Source organism: Fukomys damarensis, unplaced genomic scaffold (genome assembly GCF_012274545.1).
Source record: "Fukomys damarensis isolate Sample0158 unplaced genomic scaffold, DMR_v1.0_HiC HiC_scaffold_39, whole genome shotgun sequence".
Taxonomy (NCBI): domain Eukaryota; kingdom Metazoa; phylum Chordata; class Mammalia; order Rodentia; family Bathyergidae; genus Fukomys; species Fukomys damarensis.
The window spans coordinates 69,915,022-69,925,629 of NW_022900951.1; positions in this window are offsets into that span (position 1 = coordinate 69,915,022).

Below are 10,608 nucleotides of genomic sequence, written 5' to 3' on the forward strand. Positions count from 1 at the left end.
AGGTGGAGCGCCGCACCAAAAAAAAAAAAAAAAAAAAGAACAACCTGAAATTTTTAATCAAAGGATGGATCTAATCTACCTCAAACACCTTCCTCACATATTTAAATGGACTACTGTCTTAATTTAGCAGGTTTTCAAAAGTTTTTCTGTGAACTCCTCAAAGGAAACATCCTGAGTATCTTAGCACCCTAGTGCTTAGACCCTTCTTTATTTGCCTCTATCTCCTCTGTACATCAGTGGTTTTCCCAGGGTGGCAGGCAAGCCCTGCATTTGTGTATCCTGATCTCAACTGACCTCTTTGAGATACTGTATCACATTATGGAATCATCTAGAGTGTATGCTAAACTAAGATCCCTAAGTCTTTTTCCTTTCTTTCTTTTCATATTTTAGAACACTAGTATGAATCATAAAAGCAAAAGGATCTCACAAAATCTTTGACTTGTAGGAGGAAACATTGCCCTGAAATGGCAAAATTCCCTTTTAATTGATATGGCTCATATTTGCTAGTCTGAGGGCATGGAAGCACACAAGAAGCCGTAAAGATAAAGCAAAAGTTTAATTACTGCAGGCAGACCTGTCTGTGTTTGCATGTGGGAGACTGGCCCCATCCAACACTTGAAAAAAGAAGATGTACACTCTAGGAGGGGGCATTACAAGTGACGCATCTTTGGTATACATTCATTGATTACAGAAATTGTATATGCATCAGCAAGTGGGCTCAATCATGGTATTAGCTCACCCATAATACTGGCAATGTGTTCATTGGGTGATTTAAAACATGAGATTATATCTTGTTTACATTCTGGTAATATGACAAAACACCTTCTAGAGACAAAGACACTAAAGAGATACAGAAATTGGCTCGGGCATGTTCAGGCAGGTGAAGTGGGACTGACATGGACTCATTGAACAGACAAACAAGCTGCTACAAAATGCCAAACTGTTACCTGATGGTAATGCCAATTATTTGTCAATTATTAGACAGGTCAATTATGTGAAGTGCATTTGAAGCTCCCTCTGGTGGTCAAAAGGAAAAATGCCAGAAAGCTGTAATATTATGCTCCAATCCTGAGAGTGGACAAGAAAAATGGACAGGAGCACCAGGGCAGAGTGCCTAGCTGAGTGCAAATCAGTGGGCAGACACGAGGCATCTAGTGCAGGTGGAGTAGAGCAGGAACTGCATGAGGCTAGATAGGTGGCTGGGGCCAGTGAAGGGGCAGGAGGAGGAGGATCATGTTCAATTGGCAGGAAAACTTGCAGCAGGTAAGGCATGTGACCTCAAGTACCCTGACCCTCACCTTACAGTGGCAGTGGGAAGAGACAGGTGGAGGAGACATCCACCTCCCCAGATTTTCCCTTCAGTTTCTCACCAGCCATTTTCACTGTGGCATGATCAAGGTGGCCTCTTCACAACGCCCACTGGACCATTAAGAGGAGGACTTGCCAATTCCCCAAGGAAAACATCGAAACTGCTCTTGGTGGTGTGATGGCTAGTGTTCCTTTCCAGACTTTCACTGCCCCATTCAAAGAATTAGACAGAATAACTGATGTGCATGAATTCATAACATTTATTGAAATGTAAAAAAAAAAAAATAGGTAAAAAAATGAAGAAAAATAAGTGTTCCAAAAGAAGAAGTGTTCTGGAAAAAAAGATATGTCCTGTACATGGGACAGGTCACTAAAAGAACAAGAGGGCAGTAGAGACGAAATCAGGGGCTGCACTCTTTATATCTTGTTTTGACATCAGATATGGGTCATGGAAAGCTGTTCTACACATGTGTCCCTGCTCGGATTTGATAACTCTTCACGACTGACATTTTGCCTGATAATCTAGCCTCTTTATTTTTATTTTTTTTCTGTTTTTTTGAGACAGGGTCTCACTATGTAGTTGAGACTGACCTGGGACTCACTATGTAGACCAGGTTGATCTTGAACTCACAGCGATCCTCCTGCCTCAGCCTCCCGAGTGCTGGGATTACAAGTGTGCGCCACCACACCTGGCTAAGTAATCCAGCCTCTTTTCCATGCCCTGATCTCCTTCCTCAATATGAAAATATGTTTTATTATTTCCATCATTTTTATTCATTGACACTTATTTTCTAATATGTAATATGTCTTGGAAAAAAGGCTATATATGTATTTTGGAAGAATGTGTATGAATGAATTAAGTAAAAGGAGGAATGATGACAATAATGCATCAAAAACATAAAAAGGGCAGGAAAATTGCTACAAATCATATAGAAACTCTAAATCTGGAAAATATAATAAGTGTTCATTTCAGGGAGACAAAACCTCAAAGAAAAAAACAGAACAGCAAAAAATTGTAAAATCTGGAAAAAGAGTAAAATAGAATATGTAAACCCAACTCTCACAGTGATAACATTACACATGAATGGATTAAACAATCCAATGAAGATAACAATATTTTCTGACTAATTAAAAAATAACCTAATTACACCTTGGGCTCCATAGACGGAAAACCAATTAGATTCAAAGATACAAATAGGTTAAAACTAAAATGATGGGCACATATCATGCAAATGTATTTCACCACATTTACCATTCTCTCTCTCTCTCTCTCTCTCTCTCTCTCTCTCTCTCTCTCTCTCTCTCTCTTTCATTCTGGGGATTGAAATCAGGGGTTTTGAGTGAGATAAATTCCCAGAACACTTTATTTTTCATTTTGTGTTACTAAGTTGCACAGGCTGGACTCAAACTTGCTATGTCCTGCTTCAGTTTCCCAGAGTTACCTGGATTACAGGCATGTGCACATAGGCCTCATTTCCACTGTTTCTTATGTCATCTATATGTTTAAACTTACATGTTACAAATAAGGTCAGTTTCACAAGAAGTTATTAGGATATATTTAATTTACACCCTACTTTTCCCTCTGCAAATGTTTGAGCCTGTGTTCTATAGCTGGCAATGTGTATAATGTAAACCTCCTGATCTTCTCTACCCTATCACCACATTATAATGCAGCCCTGGAATATAAGTTGTAAGTGTTGGAATGAGCAAAAGCAAAAGATATTCTAGGTTTAACTCTCCTGCTATAGAAACCTTGTTCCATGTACTGAGGAAGAGCTATTAGTGATATAGGAGAAATATCACTGCCAACCTGCTACATGTCAGATGTGCCAAGTTCATGTCCTCTGAATCCAAAGAATGAATTCCAAAAGACACTAGAGGATAAAAGTAGTAAAGATTTATTCAGAGATAGCTCCTGAGAGACAGGAAGCATCCCCAGTGAGTTGCCACTAAAGTCCTTTGTCAGTGGTAATTTATAAAGCAAAGTCACATTGCAGGTACAATGTGTGTCAAATTATAAAAAACTACACGCATAGTCGCTTAGCTAATATCGACCCAATAGGGAAGCAGGGGACATAGCAAGCTTGTATGGCTAGCATCATTAACATTGGCTTATCTACGACCCATAAAACAAAGCAATTTTTAGTAGTGAAGTGTCCAGATATTCTGGTCACCCATCTGGGTATCTGATGCATATCTGGACTTAATGAACTCTGTGCAACTAATTGCAGTATAATCTCAAGTTTTTGTTTATCCCTTTGGGAAGTACACAAGTTTACTATTGTAACTTTATCTTGAGGCCTTGCCTTCTTCAGGTGTGCCTCCAGCCACAGTTCTAATGTGTTCATTTTTCATGGATTTCTTTGTCTATTTCTGACTCTATATTATACATTAGCTGCCTATAATATTCCCCCTTATGAAGAGGTATCCCTAGCTGCGGTTATAGAAGAATGAGCATAGTTATAATCTAGTTGCTTAGAGCTAAAAAGGTTGATGCAGTCAGGGACCTTCTGTATAGAGTTAGCCCAATAGGCCTTGGATAGAGGTTGAATTGTTTTTTAGCAGTTATTAACTCCCTTTATAAGGTTGATTTAGTAGATCTCAGTAAAAGAGTTTGGCACGTTTGTCACTGCTTCTGTCTGCATGATCACTTGGAGTTTGGTAGACACTAAACAAGAATAAACAAAATTTTAAAAGGGATTAAAACAGTTATAAAACATGAGCCCTAGAATGGAGAGGCAGATTAAGAAAAACAGCCACAGCCAGACATTGCTCTTAAGAGACTAGAGTAGTGATTGTAACCATCTGGCTCCTAGACATTTCTACTGATGGTGGTTATATATGTCTGATATTTTTAAAAGGTTTTTTTTGGGGGGTCAGGTCTGAATTATTTATCTAAAGAGAACAAATTTTATTTATTAGTGTTTATGTTCCTCAAGTCTTAGTTGTAACATAGAGAGATTGGTGGTTTTGAGGGACATTTTAACTAAGGAATTTAAAGACACTTGTCCAGGTTTTATAGCTTCCATTGTAGCTTTCTAGCTTCTGGTCATGTACTGGTGTCACTGGAAACTGCCACCAGGATCAGGGATTGGAATCACCTTTCCATATCTACCCTTTATTACTATGGTATTATTCTTATACATCTTTTTGTTATACTTGTCTGCTGAGTATTTAAGAGCAAGTTAAAGTTAGATGTGATAATTAAAATCAACTTCTTGGTATATATCAAGGTCAGCTAAGTCTCCTTAGGCATTACATTTGGAACCATTTATAAAGCCTCTCAACTGTTCTGTCACTCAGGATGGGTCATGGTCTTACTTGAACATGTAAATTCTTGGAAAACACTGTAGTCTTTTCTGTCTCTAGTGATCCTCCTTTTTGACACACGGTACGTTGTTTGACTCTTGTCTTTTGTGTGTCGAACATTCTCTCTGTTCTGAGGCTTTTGTGAATCACCAAACTTATGGAACCATGTAGAAAATGTTTCCTCATGTTTGGCCTTATAGGGAAAGGGCTACAGTATTAGCTGTCTTCTTAGCCGATTTTTTTGTTTTGTTTTTTTTTAATCTATGGTCTCCAAACCCAGAAAAGTCCCAGAAAAAAAAAGATCAGTTACAACAGGAGTAGAGTGGGAGCAGTGATATTAATTTTATGATCTCATCATATCAAACAGTTGAAAATGTACAGTATAACCAATTAACTGTGAATTCTTTACCAATTATGGTTGTATTAGAATTTGAATTCCAGAACATGTTAACAGAAAACAATTGTAAAGTTTTACAGAGAAAATGTGAGATAAGGGTACATAATATTTCAGCGTAACAGCCATAACAGTCATCACAATACCATTGTATCAGAACTATAAGGTTTTGTTATTATCTCCAAAACACATTTAACTTTTTTTAAAAAAATTAAATGCTTCAATTTTTTCCATTAAGTTTATTGGTGCCTTTTAGGTGTACAGTACACTTACATTCATTGCTGAGATCTTGTACCTTTACATGATGTATCTTGGTTCTTATTTGCCCCCATTCCCCTGCCCTCTCTTCCCCACTCCTCCGTTTCCTATTTACAAAGACTGTGTTTCCATTTTTTCCTTTTCTCATATTTTGTCCCTTCTTTCCTTTCCCCGACCCCACCTCCTTTAGACTATTTCTGCCTATTTCACATTGTCAGTTATACATTTTGGTCCTTATTTACACTTTCAGTTTTTCAGACCAGAGAAACTATTTGGTATTTACATATGCATGTCCTATTTACTTCACTTAAGAGTATGGCTTCAATGTCCATTTAACTATGAATGCTTCTAGTTTCTCATTCTTTATGGCTGAGTAGTACTCAAGTTTATAAAAAATCCACATCAAACTTGCTGGGAGATAAGTTAGACAGAATTCTCAAACACACTGGCATAGGGAAAGACTTTATGAACAAATCCTCAGTAGCATGAGAACTACCGCAAACAATCAGCAACTGGGACCTCATCTTATTAAAAAGCCTCTGCACTGCAAGAGAAATCATTAATAGAGCTAGGAGTCAACCCAAAGGGGTGGGAAAATATTTTTATCAGCTGTTCCACAGACAAACGACTACTATCTAGAATATATAAAAAACTATAAAAAAATTAGACCCCACGTTTAACTGTTTATCTTAATATAGAATAATATTTTTGGTCAGTTATCTTGATCTAATTACAAGATGTTAAATGACATAAAGAAACTTTTACCTAATGTTATGTTTTAACTCTGTTGCCAGAGTTACATTCAAATAGATTATATTTATGTATTGATGTATTTTATAGGTTGTCAATGTTAAACCTTTAATTATTAGAATAATATTGCCTGGACCACAAACCGAGCATCTCTACATGTTAAAACACCTATATATCATAAACATAACAACAAAGTATAGGCTTTAAAAATGTAACTGCATTATATGGCTGCTCTTTACTATTGTATTGGCAAATACATTTTATCACACATAGCTAGAATACAAGTAAAGGAATTTCAGATACTTGTGCCTAAAAAAAATACTACTTAACATATGTGTGAGTGTGTGTGTGTGTGTGTGTGTATACTTAATATATACAACAATTTAACTGGAAGTCACTAATATGCTAAGGTATTTTAGTTTGTTTTTTCAAGGGTCTGTACACAGGGGAAACACAAATATATCCTTTAATATAGTATATGTTTAGCAATAATTGTTATCACATTTATATACATATTTTTACATATTTACTTTCTAATTTTAGTACAAATTTTAGAAACCTTTTGCAGATTTTATAAAGTGTAATTATATTTACAAGAAAGAAGGAACTATTTATTCTTCTGATAAGCTTAGGAAATAGTTTTAATGACCACAAACAGACTTATTACAGGATATGTATCTATTTATACAATGGCAAAAATGTTTGCTTAATCAAAGCGAAAGGATGTAGATTAAGTGTCAGTGTGATATTTTGATCCTTTTATATGTGTAAGGTCTATACATATATTGTATAAAGGAAAGCACTAATAAATACTTTGTATGTTTTGCATTTACATAGTTTTAACTCTGTAAATTCAGTTTTAAAGCCAAAATTCACTGCATAGCTTTTTAGATGTATGTCCAAATATGTTATTTTATAAACTAAGATAATAGATGTGTATTTAACCCATTATAAGCTGAGTACTGAAATAATTTGTAGGATAATATTCAAATACTCTAACTCTTAAAGCTCATTATTTAGTAACAAAAAGCCTAATATTGAAAACAAAAGAAATTGCTTTTATTAAAATATAACACTTTTGTTTTAAAATCCAGCCTTGTAAGTTTAACCAAGAGCATTTCAATGTGTTAAGAAAAACTTATTGCTTTAGACTAGAAAGTTTAACCTTTAAATTATATCCAAGTTAAATAAATCTTAACAATTGCATTAGATGACTCATGAGAACCAAATAATAATATTTAAAGACTTTAAATTGAACATATTATCTTTAACCAAGGAAAACCACTTAAATTAATGCAGACAAAAAATAGACATCACATTTATAAAACCAATCTTTGGATATTATGTCAATTAGCTAACAAGCTGGATGGAAATGTGTTACCAATGTTAAAGACATCCTTATTTTTATGTTGTTAACTCACTGTTAACCCTATATACAAAAATATGTTTGCTCTGAGTGTCTGCTTATCTATATATCAGCTAGATGTTGAACATTTACCTGAAAATTGACACACAGAAACATATAGAACAATCAAGTCATATATAACCCCCATTCTATCAAATTTTAAAGCTTTTATTTGTAAGTCTTATGTAACCTTCAGTCTGTTAATCCTCATCTGTTAATGTTGTAATTAAGTTTGGCTACTTTAAAATTTATAAAAATGGTCTTTCCATGGAAATCTTGAAAGGAGCCAGAAAAGAGAAAGAAATTGTTGAGCTCAAAGAAAAATTATTATCTTAAAGCAGCCACAGTTGGTTTTACCAGTTATGAACTTGTTTAACAGACAAACATACATAAGACATTTATATTTAAATCAGAGCACTCTCAGAAATATTTGGCCAAATTGAATTACAGTAATGCTTTTACAACTTTTAGTTTCATAACTATAAGTAGACTAGTCAGAACTTACCCTATAGGTTGTCAATTAACAGAAATCTCCAGTAATAAAAATCAGAAGGGTAAAACACTTTTAAACCTATGAAACTTAGGGCTTTTTAAATACCCTAGGGTGATAATTTATCTGATTGAAATAGCCAGCTATAAAAGTTCTCATTGTTGTTTTGGTAGCCACAGTTGATAACCAAAACTGCTGTTTTAATAGCCATGTGTAACTAACTGTTCCCTCTAAAGGAATATACATTTAAAGATAAGTACAACTATTTCCAAGGAGTTCTCAAGGCATGTTTTGGTGTGGAAAGAGACTAGAGGATGCCCTTTTCAGTGAAATATATATTCCAAACAATGGGTACAGAAGGCCTGCCGATGCTCCAATGTTCCCTGCTGCAAATGATGATTTCTTCCAACTTTGGAAGCAAACAAGGGGAAAGAAGTCATCTGTGTCTATTCCTGTAGCTCTGTGACCAATCTAAGGCCCTCTGAGATTTAACCCCACCTAGTGCTCACAGCAGTGATTGTGAGAGAATGTGGCCAGAACAGGGCTGCTGTAACTGTATGCTTTAGCCCCCTTCCTGTGATCCTGTGACCCTTGAGTCATATTTAGCTATAGGCTTTCCTTTTTCAGAATCTCAGTAGGAAAGCCATTTGAGACCCTTCCTGTTTCTCAGGAACTATTCTTATTCTCTCCATAAATTATTCTTACTCTAAAAAAAAAAAGGAACCTCAACCTATCTCTGAGAATGGTGGCCACCCTGATAAGATATTCTTGAGAAAAGGTATAGCAAGGAGCAGTCTTTTGGGAACTGGGTCTATGGCTATCCTTTAATATCTGCTTTTGTTTAAAACTTGTAAAACTCATTAGAGTCCCTAGGATTTTGTTTTGTTTTGTTTTTCAAATGTTTTCGAACTATTTTCTAAATGTTTTCCAAAATAAAAGGAGTTATTTCCAGTTCTGTTTATGAGCAGAAAGTCTCAAAATTTTGGAATAAAACTTTTACACTTATTCTTTGACAGTTTCAAGATTAAATCTAGACTACACTTTTAGAATACTGTCCCGAGATAAGTGAAGATCAGCTTCACTTTGGAAGAGTTGCAGTGAGGGGGAAACTCACTATACCAGATACATGGTGCTGGAATCCAGCAGCCAAGAGAAGATAACTGCCTTGAACAAAGAACTGTTGTGGTGATTTGTATTATTTCTCAGGAGCTGAGCAGCAGAGAAAGGACACAAGAGTGACTCTGTGCATGGCACAAGAAATAAATTGTAACAATTTCAGAGGAAGAGAGACAATAAAAATAAAGCTTTCATTGGGTGGATCTCCAGCCCAAAGCAAATCATGCCTCAAAAGACAAAAACTACAATTGACTCTAACTGCACTGCCAAGCAGAAAATTAAAACAATAATGAAAGATCCTAAACTTCTGCTTTTTTACATTCTGAGAGAGAGAGAGAGAGAGAGAGAGAGTAACAGAGAGACAAAGAAAATAAAAGACAGATTGAGATATTTCTTTGTGCATAATTTTTTGGGGGCCTCACTTTCTACTTTTATTTTAAAACTCTAAATCAAGAAGCTCTATGACATAAGAGCAGTTAAAAGGGAACCCTGGAACACTTTTCCCTATATAGGCCCCAATCCCTCTTGAGTTTACAAACCAAATTTTCAAGGATAACGGGCTAGTAACAGAACAAAAACTAGAAAATCACAGCCTTTGAATGAGTTCTAGTACATCCAAGGATAGATAGAGGCATGTATTGGTCCAGAAGTATCTCACACTCAGGCTCTAGGGCAATAAAGTCTCTGAGACTTACTATTCATCTCGGCCTAAATTCCTAGGCCCCTCTCAGGGGTAAGAAAAGGCTAGGTTTTACTCAAAATCCATTCTGAATGTCTGTATTCATTGCTCAGGTATCACAACTTACACAATCGAGAAAATATATACCAATTTCGTCCCTCCCCATAAACATATAAATGAAGAGATCCAGATCTAGGAGGGGAGAGAGCAAGGAGGTTGGGGATGTTTTTGAGAGTGCGAGGGAGTGAAAGAGTAAGAGAGTAAGATATTAAGAGAGAAAATTAAACCATTGGCTTCCTTCTTGGTTCAAGTCCATAAACTTTACCAAGATCTATGCATATTGTCACATCTCACCTGATCTCCATCTTAATTTGCATGGCTTGAAAAATGATCTCAGCCATCCAAAAAGGGGAGCAATGGTGTCAGGCAAACTAAATATATGCCCTTCCATTCAGAAAGAGTGATTAAAAACATAGTTTTAAAATCCTTCCTTAACTAGATGTGATTTGGATTCCAGATATGTTTGCTTTGAAGGTAGCTCCCTCTGGTGTCACCCAGTGGTTGCTTTCCTTCACTGGGTCTCAAGTTTCTGTTTTCTTATTCTGGCTGTATGGAAAACTGTGTTTGAGGAAGTGGAAAGAGACTGCATCCTCATGGTGTGCCTCTCTTTTGGAGCAAGATTCTTCATGTCCAATCCGCCCCAGAAATGGGGGCATATATTTCTCATTTAAGATGATTTCCTATCTTTGGCATACTTATAGACAAATACTCATTCTCTAACGGCTCAACTTGATAGACTTTAGTTACTGAAAAGGAAAGATAAACTAAGACCAGTTCAAACCAAAATCTTGTCTTGGTTTCTCTCTCTCTCTCTCTCTCTCTCTCTCTCTCTCTCTCTC